Source organism: Lingula anatina, chromosome 5 (assembly GCF_051362555.1).
Source record: "Lingula anatina isolate TDL-2025a chromosome 5, LinAna3.0, whole genome shotgun sequence".
NCBI lineage: Eukaryota > Metazoa > Brachiopoda > Lingulata > Lingulida > Lingulidae > Lingula > Lingula anatina.
In genome coordinates, this window is record NC_141771.1 from 19,030,684 (window position 1) to 19,057,115 (window position 26,432).

The 26,432-nt window shown below is 38.0% G+C and overlaps 1 protein-coding gene, 1 long non-coding RNA gene and 1 other non-coding gene across 4 annotated transcripts in view; 1 reads left to right on the forward strand and 2 right to left on the reverse strand.

Moving 5' to 3' along the window:
• LOC106162473 (uncharacterized) overlaps nucleotides 1-26,432 on the forward strand; it is a 138,026-nt gene that overhangs the window by 94,262 nt on the left and 17,332 nt on the right. The gene's annotated exons all lie outside the window — the stretch shown is intronic.
• Nucleotides 158-3,013, reverse strand: LOC106163038 (uncharacterized). Its single transcript, XR_015334805.1, has 2 exons — nucleotides 2,582-3,013; nucleotides 158-2,310 (listed from the first exon to the last, which is right to left on the reverse strand). It is a non-coding gene; the product is annotated as an uncharacterized LOC106163038 (transcript).
• LOC106163187 (uncharacterized) lies at nucleotides 19,307-20,856 on the reverse strand. Its single transcript, XR_015334794.1, has 2 exons — nucleotides 20,637-20,856; nucleotides 19,307-19,935 (listed from the first exon to the last, which is right to left on the reverse strand). It is a non-coding gene; the product is annotated as an uncharacterized LOC106163187 (long non-coding RNA).

Sequence of the window (26,432 nt, forward strand, 5' to 3'; positions counted from 1 at the left end):
ATAGATGATGTTCTTAAAAATCAAGTGTGTGCTGAGATTGTGACTGGTTGTGATTGCATTGTGTCTGGCATGCACCACTGCCACAATCTATGAAAGCAGGGCAAATTATCTCTTATTCATTTCAGTACTGTTTACAAGTATTATTAATTTATGAAGATTGATTGAAAGTGTAAAGTAGCCATAGAATTCTGAAGTCGATAATGATGTTTTTTTATCTGTCAAAGGGGCCAGTAAGAGAACACCTACCAATATAAATTCATGGTAATCTCTACTAAAATATACAATACTTCTTAGTACTTCTTTACAAGTATCTTCCTGTTTTTCAGCTATTTGTCAAATTCTCCCTTTTAAATCTAAATTTTCTTTTGGACCAGCTATATTGCTCTATAATACTGTTAAGATAATATGGACAGGCAGATTTTAAAGTCTTCCTAAATACCTTATAAACTGTCCTTTGAGAAGAAGTCAGTCCATCAATTCTGCAGGTATGTTAAGTTGGATGTTTTCTGTGTCCCATATATTACTATGGACTTGGAGATCTTCCATTGATAAAGCACCTTCAGTTTGTCTTTTAGCCACACAGTGTAAACAGACAGTGTAATAATCAGTGGTACAAGAGCATGTCCAAGTAAATAGTTCATACAAGTAACAGACTGTTCTTTCCAGAAGACCATCTCCAATTTTGTACAAAAAAATCACTTGGGATGAGCAGGTATATTTGAGAAAAGAATGACAGAAAGCCAAACATGAGCCAGCATAAGATTGTTAACAAAAGCAAAGGTCTGACATAACATTGGAGGGTACTTTGCCTGGTGTTTGAAATATGCCTCCAATGAGGTGCAGGTTGTCAAGGTCCCTAAATGTTATCAATAACACAAACGTTCCCTAAATGCAACCTCTACCTGCACTAACAACCTCATGTAATTAAATTAGCTGTAATACATCATTAATTGATTTTATTTTATTAAACTGTTCAACGGCAGGTAACATTTATTTTGTTTTAGTGTAAGATACTAACAACAACACATATTTTAATTAGCATTAATTGAGCATGAATTGAATTTTATTAAATGGCAGATATCATTAAAGGATTCTGGTCATGTTAAAATTCATTTCTCGAATTTTGTAAATTCAGCAATCAATGTATACACTATAGATATGTTTGCATCAACACCCACCTTTTAAAAAGTATAAAAACTATCTATTAGTAGAAAAAAAAACATTTTAGTAAACCTCACCTCAATATGCAAAAATGAAGCAACAGATTTGGGTCACGTGATACTGTGACGACATAGAAGATAAAGAAGCGCCAGAAGATTCAAGATTCCAGGATCAACGAATTGCGAAATAATAACTATGAACTGAGGAAACAAGTTTTTGGTACACATAAATAATTTAATAGAAACAAGTGAAAACCATGTCAGTACAATTTAAGTAATTACACACTGTGTTGAACCCTGAAAATGAATGCACAAATTGTTATCTGAATATTGGGATTGTAATCAATGATAGTGTGGATCGTACGAAGGACGGCAGAAACAATGGAAGCTGGTGAGGTCACTGCTGGGCTGATGTCATTTTCTCCCAGTTGACAAAAAAACTATATCTAAGTTTGCTGCCTAAATAGTAATGAGTTGTCTGTCAAATTCTAATTAAGAAATTCCAAAATAATAACTCATAAAAGATTCATCAAATGCTTCATTTAAGACTTCCATTTGAGGGTTATCAAGAGGGAGATACAGAACATTTATGCACGTTCTGCTTGTTGGCATTATTTGTGCTGAAAATTCTATTCGAGGAGCCAAGGTGAAACCTAGCAGAGGAAATTGTCCTGGAGCCCGTGATGAATGCTAAGACATCCTCTAGCATTACTGTCCTTTCATCCACTGTCTTCCGACATCCTACTGTAATTAGAAACAATGAGACTTGCATAACCAGAAAGACATTGATTTCCAATTATGTTTAGAAGAGGCCAAAAATTGGGATCATACAAGAAACTAGTGAGCTCCCCCTGAGCAATAAAAGTTAGTCGTGAGGCCATCAGCACTAAAATTGTTTGGTAGGGATGGCTCCTGGTGTAAAGGCTTTAAAAAGCTGCGCCCCATGAGTAGAGTCGGTCATGAACTGGTCCCCAGAAAGATGTCTGAGTTATCATGGTCTTGCACACTTAAAACCTGTGTACTCCTGGGATGGAAATCTCTCTCTTATGTTAAATACAACACAGGAGGGAATAACCATTCTCTTCTTCCTTCCTAAATTATGGTGGATATCCACCTTGTAAAGGAGCGATAAGCTATGAAATGATATAACCTGGAACAAATGTTTGAAAGAATATTTTAGCGAGGAACGTATGAAGATAAAAATGCCACTGCCATAAATCAGTCTGTGTGGCAATTCTAATGTAATATTTGTTTATTTATTATTTTTTACACTTAATTTGTGTAATTTTAGTACAAAAAAAGTGCACTAAAAATAAATACTAAGGATAATGAAAAACAGTGCTTGTTCATATTTATTATTATGTCATTAACTTATTTCAATAATATGGACAAGGACTTAGAATAAAAATAAAATACATTACTTGTTGATGGGCACATTGTCATCAGTTGGTCCTTCCTGTTCCACATTCTGGTACATATTAACTTCAATCACGTCTCTGTTAAGACACACTGGAATAGGCAGCCACATGCATGATGCAATTTTCATTTTCTAGTCTGTCTTCTATGGGGCTCAGCTCACGACAACGTATGCATTCTAGTCCATTAGACATTGGATGACATGAACAACACAAACACCTGGAAAATATTTTTTAATAATGAAGAGAGAAATGTCTACCACTTAAATTGCGTTTGTGGTAAAAACGAGGTTGGTAAGAATTTGCTGACTAGCAAGTGGGGCGGCTTTGGGACGCCATATGCTTAATTGTCTTTTTGTACAAATATGCAATTTTAAGTAGTGTAATGACTGGAGTGATTGCGAGATCTAGAAGTTTTAATGATTTTCTGCATCGACAAAAAAAAACAAAAAAAAACACCCCAGTTTTGATTAACTATAAACAAAGGTACTTTCTCCTACCATTCAGTTTTTTCTTATCGTGGATCCTCCCACTTTTTAGCTGAAAAATCTTCTTCAACCTCCGATTCATCGTAATGCTTACTTTCCAGGGGGGGGTTCCAGTTGACACCATTTTTTCTCCCAAAAATTCTTTGTTCAAGCAGCTTGTGTGGGTAGGGGCATTGTCTTGAAAAAAGCAGTGGCCTTCAGGGAGAGTTTCACTAAGGAATGGCAGATGGAAGTCTTATATAATTTCAACATAGAATTCCACATTCATCAGCCCTGAAAGTTTGGTTGCACCCATTTCGGAGATTCCTGAAAAAAAGATTACATATGTAAAGTGTTTTACTCTATTCTAATAGCAGAAACAAGCACTTCTGGTACTTACTGAGAGTATTGCCTGGTCCTTCTGCTTAGGTGAGGCACTGTGCTTGTAGGTTTTGTCAGCGTGGAAGCGTGTGCGTGTCTTCACAGATTGAGATCTGCTGGGATCTAGGGCGTCACATCGTGTGCTGTTACTTTATATGTGCTCGCCCCTGCGCAGTCCCCATGTGTACAGCAGACATCCCAGGATGCTCTTGGCAGTGACAAAAACACTACACTCCCCCCAGTTTTATTTAGAAAGGATCGACAGAGTATATACAAAGAAATCTCCCAGAGGTTTACTAAAGTTGAAATAGAAAAAAGAAAAATGAAAGTGAAGTCTATCCCCCCTACCCCCTGTAGTGACATGCCAGATAGAAAAATACAAGGTCCTGCAGACTTTATCCCTTTAAGGATATTTACATATATACAAATCCCATGCCTGTATAAAGAGAATGAGTCCAGCTCAGACTAGATAACGGACAGAGGAGATATGTACAGACAATGTACAGACTATATACAGACAATATACAGAGTGCCCAGTAACTCTGCATTTCCAGATTGATAGAATTTAGAGAAGACACCTGGTTCTCCAGAAGGCCATATTCAAGAGTTAACCATACTAGCAATGTAAGATCTTCTAGAGCAGTATATTTTACTAGTGATATAAGATCTCCTAGCAAGTATCACTACAAGTGTTGTAAGAACTCCAGGTAGTAATACAACAGAATCATCCCTGTGGAGGTAATGTCCCATGGTGATACAATATCTACCATGAACACCTAAAGTAATTTCTCTAAAAGAACCAGAATGATGTAAAATCTCTTCTTTACGGTTTCCTTAATAGAGGCAAAATAAAGTGGTGATGATGTAAAATCTCTCACCAAACATCAAGATACAGAGCCCATAAAATTGACTCCTTGAATACCACTCCTCATTAAACTGAGCATAGAGAGAAAGTAAACCAAAATACTGAGATAGTCAAAACATGACATTTTCTCAGGTTTTTAGCCCAGACAAAAAGAAACAAAATACACTACTGAATTTTTCCCAAAAACACAGACAATATAAACATAACTCTACCTTCCTATGTCATATTCGACATTTTGAAGGACATCTTGTAAAAATATAAATTGAGAAAAATAACATAATACACCTTTTTGGTGTCAGACCAACTTAGATTACACAGTTGGGCATCTCGTTTCTATTACGCTGGTATTTTATATTTTGGACCTGTTTTAAGTCTCGCGGCGCGTTTTCGGGTTCTTCCGTTACCAATATAGCGGCACAGTAAGGTGGTGAGGACAGTCACCTGCGGTCACTATTTTGAGCCAGGGAGTTCTGACAACGATGTGTAGATTGCTCAATTGTCAAGGTAAAACTGATTTTGCAGGTTGCCCTCTAGTTTCTAAATAGTCAAGGGCATCCGTTGATTGGTCGAGACTCAGGGTCTTTTCTGATTGGATGAAATTTATTTGGAGATTAGGATTTGAGGTGTGAGGTTGTCTTGATTGAGGGTGGTATTGATTTTAGGGGGGCTGCTGTTGCTTTGTTTTTGGCCAAGCTGCTAGTATTTTTCATCCTAATGACTCATAACTTTTAAGAAGGTTTAAGATAGATGGTACAGCAGATGTGATTATCTTTCTGTTTAGTTAGACCCAAGACCGGACGAGTATTCTGTGACTTATTTATATTTTAAAATGTCTTCTTTATTAGCTATATTTGGGCTTCTCACCCTAGGGTGATTTTTTTTTTTCAAAGTATAGAGAGGGTTTCTCGCCCTTGGGATGGGACAAAAGAGAGATCTTCTTTGCTGCTTGTTTATTCATTTATATGAACATTATGGTATTGCTTTTCATGGGCATATGTGTAGCCCTGAACAGGGCTGTTTTTAATTTGTACTGCTGGCTCACTTGAGGCGCTTCAGGGTGGCCGCTGTGCGGCGTTTTGCTTTGGTTGATGTGACAAACTTTTTCTTCTTGGATTTCATTGTTAAAAGCAGAGCGTGGACCTGTTCCAGTAGATCTGGGTTGGTATTGGAAGTGGGCTGAGGGCTGGCATTGATTTTGAACGTCCCGTGCATTTTATATAAGTCCTCTGCCTTGATTTCACGGGCTAGGGCTTCTTCATGGTTCTCATTGGCCTTTTTCACTAAATCCTCTATGTGTAATTCGATTGTATGCTTGATTGCCTCTGTAGCCTTGTTCTGGATTTCAATTAGCTTTGAGGTGAGAGCTTTGTGGCTAAGGCATCCTTTAAAGTCTATCCTGGCTCTGATCTTGTGCGTTCCTCTTTCTCCGTACATCCTGTGATGTACTGTTTATAGTTTCTATCACCTCCTCTTAGTACGGGTTACTAGAGGCGCGTGGGGAACTCAAAGGTGCGGGTCCCTTGGGTATTCTGCCTTTCGGCGGCTCTGTTGTGTGCCATTTCTGGGGGGGTGGGGGGCTTCGTCCAGTTAACACTATTTTTTCTCCCAAAAATTCTTTGTTCAAGCAGTTTGTGTGAGTGGGGGCGTTGGTCTTAGTGGCCTTTGGTCCCAGTGGTGCAGGTTGACCAATTTCTTTTGTCTGCATAGTATACTACCTTGTGTCTATCTGAATGGTGCATTTATCTGAAACATATATAAACCAGTTAGTTAATTGAAAACATTTGTAAAATCCTTATGACTCTGCGCAAACTGCATATTTTTTTAAATTTTAATTTCAAGCATTATTTTTAAAAAAATTCTTTTAATGATATATCTAAATAATTTATTGTGCATTTAAAATTTAGTTATGCATTGTATTTTGCAGAATAGCTTCTGATATGAGAGCAAGAAAAGAGTTTATTTTGGTAATCGCACTTTGATATGACAAAATTATTTAAGTTATCATTTATGCAGTTAAGGATTTTAATTTTTGGATGAACCTGTAAACACCACATCTTCAAATTGCACTGCCAAGGCCTGTCTACACCATTCCACATGTTTTGTTCTGTTGGACATCCTAACCAATTGGCAGTACTGCTTTTCACTTTTTCCCCAGCCCAATTTCTTTTTCATCTTTTTCACTGCTGCAAAGCAGATGTTGAGACCATTAAAAAAAATTAGATATAACTGTACCAGTTGTATTGGGTTTTCTCTTCTTCTGCCAGGTTCAGTGCCTACTTTTATTAAAAATTACCTTTTTTTTCTTTTATCAAGCTTGCATTATTAAAACATTGAGCCAAACAGTTACATTAAATGAAAGCTCGGTACACTGATATTACAGATCTCACCTGTGTACTGACATAACTTGTCTCACAAATCAACCATAACAAGCTCAGGTTAAGTTTCATTTATTCTTCGATGATGTTTTAATGTCTTGCAAAGACTCCACGCTTCCTTTCATCTCTGCGTGAAGGTGTAGATACTGCTCTTAGCTACTGATATCCTCTCAGATCCTAGCTGTCGTCTAATGTAGGTAACTTCTTGTACGCTCTCTGCAAGGACTGCAATTCTTGTTTGTGTGTATTCACTCTGTTCACTCAAAAAATTGTCCCGTCTTTCTCGAAGTAGAGGTCCAGCCCTCTGGAATTCCGCCTCAAACAGTACAAAGCCACTGCATTTGATTAGATTAACCTTGCTTTTTCTCTTTATTCTCAACCAACACAACGTCGCCACCACATGTATGACAGACACATCTTGTTCACACTTTCCAACAACTGTTCACTGTGCCAAAGTCTGTATCCAGTAGCTAATGTTTCCTCTTTACTCAATAAATATTAATTCATCGATAATTAAAATCATTTTAGGCCATTTACCATGCCACATGCCTTAAAGTGATCATAACAGTGTACAACAGTAATGTTATGTGTAAACCTCTATAGCAAATATCACACGCATATATCACTTATCTCAACAGGTTCTCCATCAATGGAAGTAAAAAAAAATTAAAAGATTGAAGAAACTTAAGTTAATATAGCTGTAGCACATGTTATGCACTGAGCATTCTGTAATAATACACCTAGTAGTAGTAGAATTTTACTAGTATGCATACACTGTACAGTATTACCTTTGTCTTTTGGCTCATCCGGTTGAATACGAGTACTGCTAGATTTGCTTTGCATTACCATCTACAAAGAGTTCCCTTTTAGTACTCCTTATTTCTAATTTTGATAAAGGAAATGGAAATGTGACTTGCTTTTATCAAAAACATCTCTGTAAGACCCCATTTCCAGAGATTCTACTTTAGATCGACCTAAATCCCTGGGGGTTCACACTAAATAGCTGTCAGCCGGGCGGACACAAAAGTTAATTACCCCCTTACAGCTTGTAGTAGGCGGGACGGACATTTAAGCCGGATTATCTGACAGTAATCTAGTGAGACTCCCCGCGGGGATAGATTGATCTAAAAGCTCTAGGAATACAGCCTAAAGAATTGCCATCCCATTTAGACTTACTTTCCTAAATTATTGCATGTTTACACATTATGATCAATGCTTTTTAATTGAAATATCAAATGCAATATCAATATCAAATACAAAGGATGTCAACCAACTCATCATGCAAATCTGGTGAGACACTGACTCCTTCCTCCACAATCCGTTCTTCAATTTTCCTTAGCTTTTCTTCTATCTTTTTGTTCTGCTTCCGTCCAGCCTTTTCCACTTTCTTCACATTTTTCATGTATTAATTCCCTTCACTCTTCTAGGCTATTGATGGGGGCATGGCTGCTTGGACTGGTGTTGGACTTGTTTTCTTTGTTGGCTTCTCTGTGGAACATGCTCAGTAATATAGGCCTGTATTTTGCACACGTTGCACACTGTTCATGATTACTGGTAATTAACACTGGAGATTCAGTGTCTTACTGTTGAAAAAAGGTTTGGCCCCTAATCTTGATGGAAAAATTGCTTTCCTTGGCGATGACTGTATTTACACTGCAGTCCATCTTTATTGCGGTTCCTGCATAACTGAATAATGTTGTTCCCACTATTCCCTACACAGATTTTACCCTCTGAAACTTTCTGAAGCAGTAAAATCAATTCAGAGTTCAAAGTTATCTTCTCTGGTATTTCACTGAAGATAGGATTCCTGGTGAGATTAACCCCATGAATTAGAACTTGCCATGAGCCAGAGTTTATAATAGAAACAACATGACTGACTTTCATGGTCCTGAGACCAAACACCTCCTCAAAGCACCGCAAAATTTGGAGGAAAATAACTTTTTAAAGAATATTTTGAACAGTGCCCCCCTTCTCGATGATAGAAAACCGAGACCAACTTCAAACTAGCGTTTTAACACCTTTCTGCATGATAAAAAAGGGAACTTCACTTTACTGGTGACCTGGTCATCCTCTTCATTCGTCAAACGCAGCGTCATAGATAGCACTACACCAATCTGCTGGGGTGCTTTGGGTCATTGCCTTGCATAAATCTATGTTTATCTGTCATTTTGTCCGTAATGAATGGGACCAGATATCTTCACAAAATCTCCACAAAAAATTCATTGATTTTCACTTTTCCAATGTATATATGTGACAATGCATTTAACTCACCTATGCCTGTCCTTGAAATAATAAATAGTAAGTCACAATCTTGAAATTACAAAAGAACAAAATGTGAAGTACGTCTTTCTCCTATGATGTCACTGGGTGGAGTGAAATGAAATATCCAAGCTAACTGGATTATCCCTAAACTTATAACTTATCACTTATATGCAAATGAACGTTGCATCAGATGTGCCAAAATGACGGCTTCTCAAGCTAAAGGCTAACTAAATCCTACAGTGATTTAATATCAAGTATCACCATTTAGTAATCTCAACTATTATTTGCCTTGACAAAATATGAAATTATGAAACAAATCTGCTGTCACTTTGCTAGAATCAATTTTTGCAAATACAGGGTGTATCAAAAAAAAGTGAACACTTAGAAAAAATGTCCAGACTTTAAAAATTTTATTTCATATAACAAATGTTAATGTTAATATAGATTTGTAGGGAAATTATGCTTTAAAACACACCATGGATTGTTGTCTTTTCATGCATGACTGAGCAGGGTCAAATTACATCATGAGGATCAAATTTTTATTTCGAGAACTTTTTTTCTCAAAAGGTTGATCAGTTGCCATAAAATGGTTCTATCAATGGTTTTCAAATTAAAAACCTGCCAATTAACCTTTTGTTTCCTGTTATCTGCCACTTATGTTCTTTTGTCATGAACATCCAATGTTACAAGAACTTGTCCACTAGTTTCAACTGAAGCAGCATCAATATGCACAGTTTGTATGTACATGTGTGATAACTTCAAAGTTTAACCATTAGTCTTCAACATGCTGTCCATTTCTGTCCAAGCAGATTTCGGGCTCTTCTCCTCATGCCATAAGCTGCACGTCATACTGTGGCTCTATCCCGTTGAAGAACATCTACCTCATCCCTGATACGCCTCTCAAGGTCATCCAAGTCTCATTGTGGGGTTACATAAACCTTGGGCTTGATACATACATTTGCAAATGTCAAATATCAAACAAGGTAATTTTTGATGATAGCTGCTGTCAGTAGCCAACCGCTACCTGGGTATTTGTTGCTCTGCTTGCAGTTACTTGAGTTTTCTTTTACAATCATCACAAGTATAAGAGTTATTGGTGACTAGCGTAGCAGCAGACTTGGCATCTATTCTTATACACATGTAATGATAGAAGTTATAACAGTTGGTACATCTTATCACTGGTGCCCCAGGACGGTGGGTCAAACACTTACAGTACACACTTATGGTATGAACCATTTCTTGTGCACTATGTCTCTGAGTTGAGGGTCTTTCACAGGGAAATAAAGTCAGTTCCTGACTCTGAAAGCACTTTAAAAGGTGAGACCTCATCTCATAACCATTCTAAGAATATTCAAGTCTTGAGCACCCATAAGAAAATTAAACAGTTCATTAAAGCTGAAGGCGCCTAGGGGTAGGAACTCTGACAGCTGCCCTCTGAAGGGATCATGTATTGAATCATATGCTTTGCACTCTAGCAGGAGGTGGAACTCATCTACTTTATTCAAATCACAAAGTTTACAAAATCCTAGGTATAATACGATTAAAAAATAAAAAGATAAATTAAAAAGTAAATAAAAATTATATGCTATATACCTAGTTATTATACAATTAAAAAAAACAAAAACAATTGAACTGTGTTTTGATCGGCACTAAAACATTTGACTATCAGCCTTAGCATCTCGTCGCTAGGGACCGCCATGTTGGATTTCTCACTTCCATCCCGCTGCCGTCCATGATCTAGTGTTGACCCTATGAATAGTGTATGGTACTGTCCAAAGAATCTTTTCCCATCTATCCAAGGTCACACCCAGGATCGCCTAGCTCTTGGATGGCTCTGTCTCTCTCGCTCTCTGATTAAAGCCATCAAAACTAGGTTGCGTTGTGCTCGTGTGCAATTTTGTAAAAAAAAAAAAATTGGTTTTGTTTCTGTTATGCACATTTTGTGTGCCATGTCTCTGATATAATTTGGTCTATATTTAGATCTAACAGGACCAGGTGCCTTTTTATTTTCTTCAGCTAAAGAATCATGCTAAGAATCATTATAATGTTATGGTAAAAAACAATTGAAGAAACAAAAATTAGATTGAAAATGAAATGAATGTTTTTTCCAACTAATCTTACAGATAATGTCAAAATTTGAATGAAGAGAAGGGTAACCATTTCATTTATGCTGTTACAATGAGTCAACATGGCCATGAGTCAACAGTTACAGTTTTTTTAAACTCCTAAGATTCCTGTTGGCTGTGTTCAGGGCAGTCACCATTTTGCTCCAAAAGTTGTCTTACGTTTGTTTTGGGTAAAATTTACGGACGGCATTTCTTATGAACTCTACTCTAACAATGTCCATCGGGGCGCGTTTGTCTTGGCCTTTGGTTGATCTTTCAATATTCCTTGTCAGGTCTATTCTTTAAGCAGTAGTAAAAAGGCTGGCTATTACCTTCACGCAGAAGCTTGCTGGTCCTTTAGATTATATTTTAATTTTTGTCAACTCTAAATCAGAGAGCAAAGGGATGGGACCTTGGGCGGAAGAGGTGGGGCCACTGTTTCAAGTGATGAGAGAACTTTGGGAAGGCATGGTTGGCAAAGGACTGGGGAAAGGCACATGAAAGGACTTAGAGAGGGCAGGAGTGTGAAAGGAGTTGGAGTGGGACAGGTGGTGGAAGAAGTTGAGTGGGACGGGCACTGGAAGAAGTTGGAATGGGACGTGCGAGTTGGAGTGGGATGTGCGATGGAAGAAGTTGGAGTGGGAAGGGCGATGGAAGAAGCTGGAGTGGAACGGGCGATGGAAGAAGCTGGAGTGGAACGGGCGCTGGGGCAGGCTTCGAGCTCTCCTATTTTGTCCTTCATGAGTTCTTGTATGGCGTACATTTTCTTGTTTACTTCCTCCAGTTTGTCCATAATTTTAATGAATTCCCCTCTACAATCGCACTGCAACACAGGCACAGGTTGCTCTAGACCATTGTGTGGCCCTGCTTCACCTAGGGCCAGCAAGGGTCCAGGCTGAATATTCAAATATAACAAGAAATGTAACTTTTGGTATCAACTGCAGTCTGTCGCTTTCAAATGTAATTAACATGGCACCAAATTACCAGTTTTTGGTATCTCTTAAAGTCAATCTCTAAAAAAATGCATTATATCTCACAAGCAGCAAACATACTACAGCTGCCAAGTTCACCATTTTCATGATACTATTTAAATAACATTATAAAGACCAGGGGCGTAACCAGATCCTTTAAAATTGTACGTACAGATTTTGAAAATTCCCAGGTACGATTATATTCCGTGAAAAATACACTGAATTTATGGAGAATAATATCATGCTTGGCTCAAAAAATTGTACGGTAAAGTCTTGAAAATTTCGTCGCTTAAAAATTAATTAATATTTTTAATTGTGTAAATCCAACTAATTTTTCAAAATTACCTCTCCCCGACTCCTGGGTATGACGAAATTTTCAAAAATCCGGCCTTTGGGCTTTTATCCTTAGCGACTGTTATCTTTGACCCTCCTATATGGTGGGATATTTATTACTACTTCCTAAGTCATTTTCTGGTGTTAAATAATAATCTATTTATTAGTGCATCTCGATTAAGTTACATTTAACTTACTGTACCCGAAAACATGTCGAGAAGTATTTTCTCGTAAAGAAACATACCTCCTGATAGAGGAGAAGGATCAAGATAAGCCTAATTGCAACCTTGCATCATAACCTGGACGCGACATGTTAAAAAAAATTACGCACTTGGGAACGTTTGTTGCATGCAGGGCTTTTCCCAGGATTGAGTGTCAGGCCTTCTAAAATTACCATCTGTAACTTCCTAAAAATTTACAGGGAGTTAAAATAATGATCTCCCGTTGACGATCTTCCGCAATTTAAGTTCCTTGAACTAATATGAAAACTGCATTTTATTATTGCTTACATCGCGAACAATCTCCCGATGAAGATGTGAAAATTGCCTTTTCGTCTAGCAAGGATCGCGAACGATCTCCTGCTGACGATCTTCCGCGAACGAAGTTCCCTAAATCCCTTGAACTAATATGAATATCGCATTTCATTCTTGCTTGTATCGTGGACGATCTCCCAATGATGATATAAAAAATTTTCGTCTCGCTCGGATTGCGAACGATCTCCCTCTGACGATTTTATGCGAACAAAGTCCTGACGATAGTACGCAAACGATTCTCCGCCGAAGATATGCCGTGAGCGGGGAAGGGGGGTTAAAGATAAAACTAAATATATATATTATTTATAATATTCAAAGGGGGAGGCGGAGTTAAAATAATGATCTCCCGCTGATGATCGTTCCCAAACTTAGTTCCTTGAACTAATATGAAAACTGCATTTTATTATTACTTACATCGCGAACAATCTCCCGATGAAGATATGAAAATTGCCTTTACGTCAAGCTAGGATCGTGAACGATCTCCCTCTGATATGATCTTACACGAACAAAGTCCTGAGGATATTACGCGAACGATTCTCCGCCGAAGATATACCGTGAGCGGGGGAAGGGGGCGGATTAAAGATCAAATGAAAATGAATATTTTTTAAAAATCCAAAGCGTGTGTGTGTGGGGGGGGTTAAATAATCTCCCGCTGACGATCTTCCGCCAACAAAGTTCCCTAAATCCCTTGAACTAATATGAAAATTGCATTTCATTCTTGCTTACATCGCGAACGATCTCCCGATGATGATATGAGAATTGCCTTTTCGTCTTGCTCGGATCGCGAACGATCTCCCTCTGACGATCTTACGCGAACAAAGTCCTGACGATATTACGTGAACGATTCTCCGCTGAAGATATGCCGTGAGCGGGGGAAGGGGATGTTAAAGATAAAATGAAAAATATATATTATTTATAAAATTCAAAGGGGGAGGGGGGGGTTAAAATAATGATCTCCTGCTGACGATCTTCCACGAACGAAGTTCCCTTGAACAAATATGAAAAGTGCATTTTATTCTCACATTTTATTCTTACATCGCGAACGATCTCCCGCTGAAGATATGAAGATTGCCTTTTCGTCTCTCCCGAATCGCAAACGATCTCCCGCTGATGATCTTATGCAAACGGAGTCCGCTACAAATATGAAAATTATCTTCTCGTCTCGTTTGGATCGCGAACGATCTGTTGACGATATTACGCGAACGATTCTCCGCTGAAGATATGAAAGTTGTCATCTCGTCCCATTCGCATTGCGAACGATCTCCACATACGAGCCAGGTAATCGTTAAATGGTCCTAAATTGAACATGGACATGAATAGAAGTGACGGGTACATTTCACTTCGAGATAATATCTTGATTTTTTCATTGTGTCTTCCTCATTTAGGACAGCCGCCGATAACAATAACGGCGTTACAAATGACAAAGCCGCGGCCTGTGACTTCTATTTGCCGGCTTGATAACACACCTTAAGTCAGGTAATAGTAATGCAAATAAAGACAAAAGGCCGACGTTCCCGCAATTGAGAACAGGAATTCACATCTAAACCATCTATATTGTGAGTAACCGCTCGCAGGGGCGCACTATTGTTCCTATCTCCCATAGTGAGTGTTATCGGCAATGATATCCTGATCGTATCATTGTCTTGAATCAACTGACGCATTACCTGCATGTTTGAGCTGGACAACGCGGCCATATTTGGTGACGAAATTTTCAAAAATTATAGAGTACCTCATTTTCAAGGTCGACGAAGTTTTCAAAGGGAAAAAAATTACATCGGCGGAAAATCGTCTGCCGGCGAAATTTTCAAGAACGACGAAATTTTCAAGACTTTACCGTACACATTAATTTGAAAACCAAAATTTTACCTTCATATATAGAAAATTATTGTAATTCTTTTAAATATGAGAGGCAGGAAGTATGTTTTAACCGTATAATTATATTCTTTCAAAACTCACCTTTTTTTTTTGTTTGTTTTTGGAGCAGGAACCTGACCACTCTCAGTCTCTGAATTTGTCTCTGTCTCAGTTGCGGTCTCTGTAATACCTTTCGCACTATCTTCAGTGTCTCCATTTGAAATTACTAAGTTGTTTGTACCGGTGTTACAGCGCACCTTAGCTATGTGCGCTTGTATGGAATCTGGAATAGGGGAAGGGGGTATATTACAAAAAAAAACTATAAGTAATATAGTGAACTGGAGTGACTAAACTCACTTATTATTGTGACAACTACAGTCTAACTAGCAGTGATGCACAAATGCGGCTGTCACACCCTGATCAGGGGCGTGAACAACTTCCCATAAATTTTCCACCTTTAGGACTCCTATGAAATCTTCAAAAAGCTCCTAACCTGTCTCTACTATATACACCAAGTGGTTTGATCCAGTAGGATGAGCGAAGGAATGTTGGTTGATTGAAGAATAGCTGGACAGGACATGTTGTCTCTATGGCGGTCTCTCAGTGGAGTGGATCTGAGTAAAACTATTCTTAAATTTTCTGCTATTCTCTTACTTTCTCCTAGGTGGCGCACCAACCAATTCATAGGTGACATTAGCACGCTGGCGTCCAACACACTCCACAACCACAACATCCCCCCTCCCCCCATTTTCTTTAAATAAGATTGGGAACCTGCCCAATTTTGGATAAAAGGGGGAAATGAAATTGAATTTATGAAATTATAGGACCAGCCTATATGAAATTGGAAATGGGACCATAATTTGTGATAATGAGTATTTACAAGAAGGAGTTCCCCAAATAAAATGATGATAGGGCCAGCCCATAATTTTTGAATAAATATAAATTGGTATTGGACAAAATTTGGTTTGAAAATAAAATGCAGGGAGATCTGTATCCACTGTGCATATCTCCGGATTACCAGTTGCCTAAGTCAATCAGTTTTCCTTATTAAGTTCCTGAAAGACGTGTCCAGTAAAACTTAGACACAGCCACACAGCAAGGATCACGGGTCAGGGGGTCTCAGTCATAATCACAAAACTGGTCTTCAAAAATAGCAGTACAGCAAAAATCAAAGTATATGGATATGAAAAATTAAGGTCTTATATGGGATATTTTTTCCAGATGACTTTGCTTGTTAACTGAAATAAACCATTTTCAAAAATAAAGTATGGGATGATTTTCCATTGTCAAGAATGAAATACAAGATAACTTTTCTTGTTGAGTATATGAACATTTTGTACAAACTATGTACATGAAAAATATATAATGCAAATAAAATAACTGTGCAATATGTTATAGTAGTGCATTTTTTTTTTTCATTTTTTTTTTTTTTTTTTTGTTTTTTTTTTTCTTTTTCAATAAACAGAAAATTAAAGGCTGTACTTAATTTGATAAAGATAATAATGGGCCAGTTTACTCTTTTTGGTATAATTAAATACTGTTGGTGACTGTAACAAGTATATGCCTAACCTTGACACACCTAGCCTCTGCTATAATTTCTGCTGTCTCAAACAACAAATATGGTGTGGAAGCCCTGATGTTTTGGGCATCGAAATATGGTGTGTCTGATTCCAAGAGTAATTTACACTCCAAGACAGCTTTGACCGCCTCCAACTGGAATTTGTTGAAGGTTTTAACCAGCCTGGTGAAGCCATAGTATATATATTGTTATAAACACGCAGCCACATCTCCATGAGCTGCTTAATTGTTTCCTGTAAAACAGTGGATATGGATGGGCAGATGCTCTGGGATGTTATTCTGTTGTAGGATTGGTAACAGATGCCTGATGGCATACACATAGTTACCACCTTGCTGTCAATTACTGAGGGCAATAAATCATTGAAGAGATCTTCCTGATCCTGCCAGACATGGGAGGACTGTAAAAAATTAAGACCAACCTCTCCGATGGCGGTGACATGGGGATCTTGAACCATCGTCCTGAAGGCTATGAGATTTTGCTCCCACAAAGCAGGGATTTGGCCTTTTTCGGTTGAAAGCCTATAGCTACGTACATGTTCTCTGGCTTATTTAACAAGGCACTCCGAGTCGGATACCTCTCCGGATCACAATATACCGCTACTGAGCCCACCATATTAACCTCCTTGCCCTATGGCACAGGAACTTTTTCCCGCAGATTCTCCAGGGTTCCATTGGACGGCAGATTATAAGCTTGAAGAGTCTTGTCCAAGTGGAAATAGCTATGGAAAGCCTGGACTCCGACTCCCATCACTACATCTGCAACTGTTGTCCGTTGGATACCTGCAGGCACCTTGAAATTGGATACCTGCAGGCACCTTGAAATTGGATACCTGCAGGCACCTTGAAATTGTTCAGCCAAATCCCATTGGGCTAGATTCATGCATGAAGCTAACTTCAGCACAGCTCGCCAATAAAATATTTACTATTTATAGACTGACCTTTTCTTTTCTGAGACATCATGGCTGCCTCACGGACTTGGAGACCCTTATCCTCCTGTACTCCTCTTTCTTTTCGTTCTGTCTCTGGCTGTCCTCTGCAGCTGCATTCTCTTCAAGAACATCAGTCAGTTCTTGAAGCAGATGCTCTCTTTCCCCAACTTCCTCAGCTGTTCCTGACCTACAAAAAAATGAGGTAAAATCAATGTGCATCTAAAGCCTTACTATGCAGTTGTTAAGGAAAACTAATTTTACTGGCAAATGAGGTATACATAAAAGTCTTGGATACAAGAACCTATTAATTTATTTTTGCTGACATTAATTACAAAACTATATATTTATATATGTATACTCACGCCTTTAAGGACTCTACAGTTTTCTGGCTGAAGGCAAGTTTTAAGGCCCTAATTCGTGCTTCGCAACTTTTTATGCTGAAACTGCCTTCTGTATAAGAAAAACTGTTGAGGTTGGTGACCACCTCCTCACATTTGCCCCCCCCCCTTCTTCAAATGGGTTAAGGGTGATGATCTCCCTCAATAGCATCAAATCGTCCTTCACAGTGAACCTCTTTTGAGACATGTTGGTTAACTATAAAAAAGGAAACAAAATTATTATTTCATTTCATGCACGTACATATAACTAAAAAACATTGCTTATCTCAAGAAAATAGCAAGCAAGTTACAGAGGAGCATATGCTAGGTTATGCCTCGCCTTTCTACCACAAATATAATAACAATTTACAGTCCTGTAGCCATCTATTTCCAAGGGGCAATTTCTTTTTTTTATGACATTTTACCGGCAAAAATGGCAGTTAGTAAGAACCCCCTTATCAACTCCCGACTATGTGCCTGATAAACCAAAACTAGTGACTCCTCTCTCTTTAAAAGCCGGAATTTGCATGAAGGTACACTTGTACTATTGTAAAAAAAGTATATATGGCATATAAATTAGCAAACATTACCTTAAATAACTATTTATAATAATCTTCCACACTGGCTAGATAGGAGCGCTTGTATTCCGCAGACTATATAGGACGATGGTATATATATAATGAACTCGTTGAACATCACTAACTGATGACATATTAATCTAGCCAGCGTATCTAGCCTGAAGATGAAGGGAGTGGGAGCTAGGTCTCCTGTGAAGAGAGGATCAGTCAAAGTTTGAAAATTTTGGTCTCCATTTTTGGCTGCCATGGCCATTTTCTCTAAATTCAAATTCATCTTTTGATCTCTGGCAAAAGGGTTTTGGCAAAATCGTGCTCAAACAATTGGAATGGTGGGATGCTGACATTTAATGTTTTTTCAAAAGTTGAATGACCTAGAATATAATGAAAATAGTCTTCATCAAAGAAGTATTGTAGAAGTGCCAAATTAATTGGATGGGCTCTTGTGATTGAGTCATTATAGTCCCAGATAGCATGCAAACGTTGGCCCAACGTTGGCCCAACGTTGCCTTGGTTGACCATGCATACGTTGGCCCAACGTTGGGTTTCCATCTAAGTGCTCACTTTGGCCAACGGTTGGCTGAACGTATTTGGCCAACGTTGGCCCAACGTTGGTCAATTTCAATGCTAACGCATTGCCAACATATTCCCAACCAAACTACGTTGGCCCTACATTGGGCCAACTAATATTCAACGTTGGCCCAACAATTACCCAACCTGTAACCAACAGTGTATTTACGTTGGTTCTACTAATAACCAACATCGGTCCAACGATTACCCAACCTCAAACCAACATTGCTTTAACATTGGGCCAACGGTAGGCCAACTGGTCACCGAGGTTTCTGCAATTTGCACAACGATTAATGACCCAACCTAAAACCAGGGGCACAGTGATTTACATCATTGAACCAAAGGCAAAATAATTTTATCCAGAATCACATACGTAGTAGAGCACTGTAATAACATGTCTGATGCACAGGCAGATCAATGTCCTGATGAAATATCTTAAGCATCTGAAATCTACAGACTGCAAGGCATAACTGAAAAATTAGCAAGCTAATTAATGGATGAATTCTTCAGAGGACTTGATCTGCCTGTGTTGCGGTAGAAACAAAAAGATTAGTGATATATTTTAAACTGTTTAATTAATTCATAACATTACACTGAACAATACCTTCAACCAACTAAATAATGTGATGGGAATGGGAAAATAGTACAAAAAGACATCTCAAAGAAACTTTTTATAAAAATATTATAATATTAAATTTAAACAATCATAAATGTATTTTATATGAATTGTTTAATGATTAATGTCAAGAAAATTATTACCAGTCCTGTGAAAGAACTTCCCACCTTATTCCTGGAGTCAAGGCAGTTTTTTTTTTTCACTATTATAGTGTTTTTCACCCAATCCAAGATTCACGATTATTTCAATTTAAAAAAAATCTTCATTAAATTAAATTTAAATCCAGAAACCATTGATTATATATCAGGTAAGGTGTTTAAAATTCAAAAGAACTGTCATTAAGTAGATAAGTTACTAGTAAGTCTATAAAATCACATAAAGTCTCTTCCTTCAGGCAAAATCTCAGACATTGTCTCTTCAAATAAAATCAGTGGTCATATGAATGCAATCTTCATTTTTTCTCTCTCGATCTTTCCTGTCCTGCGCCTGCATGATCTTTGGCAAAGCACGATTAGTTAGGTGTATCTTCAACATCTTTTTCTGAACAGTCACAGAAGAGTGTGCTGCATCTACAAATTTAAATATTAAAAATTTAACTTGAAATATAATGCTGGAATTATTATGCATATGCATCATATGCATAACATTTTTACATGCTTAACTATACCACTTTCCACATCACTGTGTTCATATACATACTAGTAGTTGTGTATTATAATATAATATGATAATCTCCCCATGTTCTCTAAGTTAGGCAAAAGCTAATATCTTTAACTTTTACAAGTGAGTGTCTGTGTGTGCAGTAATTCATAGCAAAATTACTAGTAGTTCTTCCATGTACACTTGACCATGGATTCAGTTTTAAAGGGTTCAAAATCCCATACAACTGTACTGTACAACTGAATACTATATTATTTAGTACAACCAACAACTCTATCACAGAATTCACTGGCAAGGATTCATACAGACACATAAGAACAATTGGCTTTGAAGGACCATTAAGGCTCTAATTCAAGTAATTTTCAGGGAAAGGTATTATCCCCATCTGTGAATTATTGTCTGTATGTATGTCAAGCTTGAAGTAATATTTTACCAAGGGCAAAAATGGTGAAATACAAACCCTTTTCAAACCTAATAGCAATGCAAGTACTTTTCAAAGTCACAAACAAAAATCAAAGTGCTGGACTAAATTTGAATACTGTTCAAGGCTGTATGGATCCTGGTGCATCAGTAAATTATATGGAGAAATACAAAATTGAAAGACACTTACATGCTCACTTCTTATCCTGTCTCTTTATCTCTTCATTTTCTTTCTAGTTTCCAAAAGATGTATTCTTTTTTAATCCAGAAATCCATGTTTTCAGTCTCTTCCTTATAGAACATTCTTGACCCTCTGGCTTAGATGTTTGAAATGGCTTAACCGTTGCGCGCTTAAACTGACCTGATTGAGCATGCTGTAGGCAAACAGTTTATATCAAACTGACAGTTAAGATAAATTAAAGCAGAAAACTGATTTTAACTCAAGGAATTTAAACTCATAATGAAAAAAAAATTAAGAAAAAATTATATATGTTTCTTTTAAGCCTAATAACTCTATGTATATGATCAAAAGATAAGTATATGTGCTTCTCAGTTGTGAACAGAAACACTTTCAAATTAATTATTGGGTTTTTAATTGCATACGTTGACTACGTTGGCCCAACATTGGCACAACGTGTGCATATTGCAGTTACGTTATATATTTCATAAAATGATGTGGTTGGGCCAACGTGTACATATTGCAGTTACATTATGCATAAAATGATGTAGTTGGGCCAACGTTGGGCCAACGTAATACTGCCAACGCCAACTATGTGCCAACAAACCAACCATTCCCCTACGTTGGCCCAACGTATGCATGCTATCTGGGGTGACAGTTCTGGAGTCTGGGTGAGAGATATAGATAATCTGTGGTAACTGAACACTGACATGGTACGTACATTCATGATGCAGAACTGACAACCTTGTATTAGGAATGTTTTTCTGTTTGGGCAATGAAATACCATTTTGCTAACATTTGAAACCAAAATTTTACCTTGTTCCAACTCTCGAATTTCCTGTTTGCTTGCATTATGTACAAATTGGAAGTTACATAATGTTTTGACTTGCTTGTTAAGTCTCAAAAATAGTGACATAATGCATGATTTCTGTGAAATAGGGGTGAGGGTTTTAGAAATAGGGCAAACTTTTAGGGTGGACCCATAACAGTTTTCATACTCTTCCCATGACATCTCCGTAGAGTACTGCCTATCCATGGTCACGACTAATAAATTTAGGGTATTAAAAAAATGAGTTGCATGTGATGTTGAATCATTTAATGGGACTGGAAAATTGGAAACTTTATAAATCTGGAATTTGCTTTTTAATGGAGTGAGGGTACCTTAATTGATTGTAACAAAAATAGTGTTATTGATTCTGGATGTCGCGAGCTTGGCTTGTGAAAAGTAAAAGCTGGGTTGAGTGATTGCAATCACTGATTGCAAAGTCTGTGTTATCTGTTTTTAAATGTTTTTGGATCATTTCTGGCATTGTTTTGATCATGTCTACCGAAACTATGTCTGGGGATAATTTATTTGTGAGTTCTGTTATGCCCTGCAGGCCCGTAGCCAGCAATTTGAAAGGGGGGGTTCTTTTTCTGAAAAAGTGGACCTTTTACCATATAATCCCCATGTACCTAGGTCAAATTTTACCCAGAGTGGACCTTTTTCCAGCAAAAAGGGGGGTTCTTTCGAACCCCCCGAACCCCCCCTGGCTACGGGCCTGCCCTGGGTGAAAGTGTCTAAATTCCTGGGGATTTCAGTGGCTAAGTGTGTTTGATGCTGGGTTTTCGCTAGAATGTTTATGATCAATTTAGTCTGTTCTTGTATGGTATCAATGTTGTTGTGTAGCTGTGTTAGTTCCATGTGATTTTATCTGATGGCCAAGATGGTGTTACTGACTCTTGTGTTAACTGCTTGAAAAAATGAACCTAACTTTTGTGTTTGCCTGTAAAATGCAGTTGTTGTAATTGTTTCTTTTCTGCAGTGCGTTTAAGTGGTCAATAACCTTGTTTACGTCTTCTGTGGCTGTCCCAAACAATGAATGTGACAAATGTCCAACAAACAGTAGCAGCGATCTTTTCTCTCTGGAGTTACCGTGCTCTTCTGCCAGAGCTTTGACAGAGTTTGACCTTCAAGAGTCTGTCCTTGGCTTGTTTGTGCATTTGGAATATCTGACGTTCTGCTGACTTCACAGCGAGATATTGCGGGTACTTCTGTGTTGCAAACGGATCAATTTCCAATTTCTTCCTTGAGGGGTTGTGGTAAGGGGACTTCAAACGTGTGGAGCCAGTAATCTTTTGATGTCCATGCGAGTGCTACTTCCTTGAACTGGACTCCATAATTAACTTGGGTTAATGTGGAGATAGCTGATGCTGGATGGAGTAGCATTATTATAAGAGTGCACATGATAATGAGGCTTCCTGGGAAAAGAATGATTTAGCCATTACCTTTTATTGCTTTTTGAGTTCTAATTGATTTGCTATAGCATTTAATCTAGGGTATCTCACCGGCAATGGAAACTCTCTAATGTACAAGTGCACCCACAGAGTTGGCTGGCTTTAGGGTTACTTGCAGGGGCAGAGTGATGCCAAGATCTTGACAGAAGGCTTGCATGGCTTGCCGTTGGGCTTCGCCAATCCCCCTGATTTTTTGTCGCCTGATGTGGATATAAAATCAGATAGGCTTTTTAGGGGTTTATTAATACCAAAAATGAGCGAGATGTTTTTTTTTTTTCCGGATTGGGATTTCTCTCCCGTACTTACAAATTCAGAAAAGGGGTTCTTTCCAGTTTGGGATACTTGCACAACTGAATGTGCTTTCTCACCCGTACTAGGAAAAGAAGGGAAGGAGAGGCTCATAAGGGATGGGATTGGCCTTTGATCTTGCTTTCTGCTTTGGGATATCTGCCCAATTGAATGGGTTTTCTCTCCCGTACTAACAAAGACAGAAGCAGAAGAGGAGGTGGTAAGTTTGCGGCAATGCGCACCAAAGCTGCCCGTCTACTACCCTCCATGGAAAATACAAGGGACTTTTCCGAAGCAGACCGAAGAATTGCAAGACTCCCAAGAATAGACCTCCCCCTCCAGGACGTCCACCTCCATGGCCTCTGTTGATGTTGAAGGAACTGGTGTGGAAGTCCCCCCTCCCCCAGACACCACAAAAGAGGTTTGGGTAATTGTGGGGTCAGTTTCCAACCTTATATCCCTGACTGGTCCCGAGAAAACACTTGGCTCCCCAATATGTTTGGGTCTCACTGGCTTCTTGGATTTCCCAGTCTTAGAATAAGTTGGGAGTTATTTTTTTCCACCCAGTTTTTATTGGAAATCCCCTTGGAGAGTACTTCAGACGCTAAGTTGTGCAGCCACGAGTAGTACTCACCCTACTTATTCTCTTTGGCCATTTGGATTTTACATAAGTCCACAACGTCTTGTACTAAGTTCTTAGATATACCGTGGGTATAATCTAGTCGCTAAGGGCTCTAATCCACCGTTGAAAGATTCTAGGTTCAGTATGCTATTCCCGACTTGGGTTATGCCCAGAGAGAAGAGTAACGCAACACCACTGTTTGGTTACAAAAATCAAAACTCATTTATTGCCAGGTCGCAGCCTGATTTTATACCTAAATTTGCATGACAGACTTTATTGAATATCTTTATTGAAACTTTATAATTAAAGGAGATGAGATATGAAAAGAGATTAACTTTAGATATGAGCTATAAACTTTAAAGGACATGACATATGAACAGGGATTATAAGAGCTATAAACTTTGACACGTATTACGAGTCGTGCGCTCAAGCCCGCGACTCAGGTTGAATAAATTACTAGTCTGAACAGTCTTATACTGACTGTTGGATCTTGTCAATATCCCCAGGCAGAGCTTCTACCAGATCACAGACAAATTTCCCGGGCTGGATGACTGGAAACACACAGTATTTTATCTATGTAGCCAGTTCATACACAACTGTATTTTTGGACTTGGGGGGGGGGGGGGGGGGGTTTGCTGCTGGGCCATCTGAAATGATAAATGAACACACATGTTTTAGGTTATATGTTGTTCAGCTTTCTTGCAACGAGGACATTTATACTTATCAATATCCCAGGCATCAGTCACTGTGATATTAACACAGGACCCATGATACCATTCATCACAGAAATCACACTGAATCATGAACCTTCCACCATATGGTTCTCTACAAACACAACATAAAGTGGTGACAGTAGTATCATTAGGAAGTAAATGGCTACAAATATACAAAGAATCAATACTTACTGGTTGTAGCTAAAACTGTTTCTTTTCCCTCTGAAATCTTGAAATCCATATGAAACAAGCACACCTTGTTGGATTTTCTCATTTGCAGTTAATTCTGAAGTCTTCATTCCAGAAATGGTTTTATCATCCCATTCAATGACTGCATAGGCATCTGAAAGCACAAACGACATCTGTGTATTAAACTTTGTAACCAAAATTACAATATTGTATGATATTCACAGCGCAATCACTGTTCCTCAAGATATACCATTAGGTCCATGTGAAAAAATATAGAGAAAAAAAAATTACAGATTAAGAATTTAATGTTATAAACAGTACATCGACATAGATAGCCGTTCACCTTACAGTTGTATTACATGCCTTCTGACACACCGCAAAGGGTGATTAAGTGTTAATGGGTGACGGTAATGTCACAATATCCGGAATGCACCAGTGGTGTGGAATTTTATGAGATTACTCATATCTGCATAGTTAAAATAAAAAAAACACTCATGTTCCTTTAGTCAGGCCAAGCCAGAGACATATCGGTCTAATAGCCAAGGCACTACAACGAAAAAGAAGTGGAATTAAGTGCTGCTCTATAAATTAAAATTTTGAATTTAAAAATTATAAACATATGATAAATATATACACTATTTATACATGCCCAACCAGTAAGAAAGCGTTTGAACAGATCTGCACTTATGACGTCCCTTCACCAGATGCTGTTATGAAGTTGACAATGAAGCTGCGAAAAATATAGCAGCGTTTTCCATTACAGAATCTGATGATGTTGAGACAGGAGTGTAAATCTATTTAATCGTCCCCTTTTTTGTAAAGCAGTAAACTGTAAACTACACTAAATATATAAAAATAATATATAAATAAATGTAAAATAAAATACTGGTTTGAAACATATTTACATGTAAATGAAACATAATATAATACATATATACAATGATGGTGTATAAAAATAAATACAAAGTAAACTATAGACAAAGTAAATACCTGTAAATATAAAATTAATCTATATAAAATTACAGCTATTTACATAAAAATAACACATTAAAAATATTGTACATATTTACAAAGTCAAAGCCTAAAAATACCTGGACAGACATGGCAGTAACTAAATAACCTGTGGCTCTGCCTTCAACATGAATTACTTCGGGCAATACCTTCTGAATGTGGTTAATATACTTAACACACTTAGCCTGATCCACAGTGGTCCAGAATTCTTCAATGGCAACCACAAGTTGATCTTTCGTTCTTGGTTCCACCCGGTTTCTGATAAATTACTTTAGTTCAGCCCAAAGCATCTCGATAGGGTTCAGATCAGGGCTCTCGGGGGGCGTCTTGAACCAGTTGATGTTGTGCGGCTCAAAGAACGTGGCCGTCAACCTGCTGATATGCATGGGCGCATTATCCTGCTAGAACCTGTGTCCCAGAGGAAACCTAGCTGTAGTTAAATCAGAAGAGATACGGAAGTGTTACTATTTTCAGAACTTTCAGCTGATGGACAAAGATAAGCAATGCATACTCTAAATTGATACTGACTTTTTTTTAAATTTTAATTGCTGATTTCCGCTTACCTTTTTTGCAGAAACGGAATCAGAGTGTCCCGAAGAATGTCCTGGTACGCCTCACTGTTCATCGTGTCAGTAAACATAATGATGGGAGTTGCCCCTCTTTGCAAATGCCTGAAATAGATAATATCAGTCCATTAGTTTACATGAA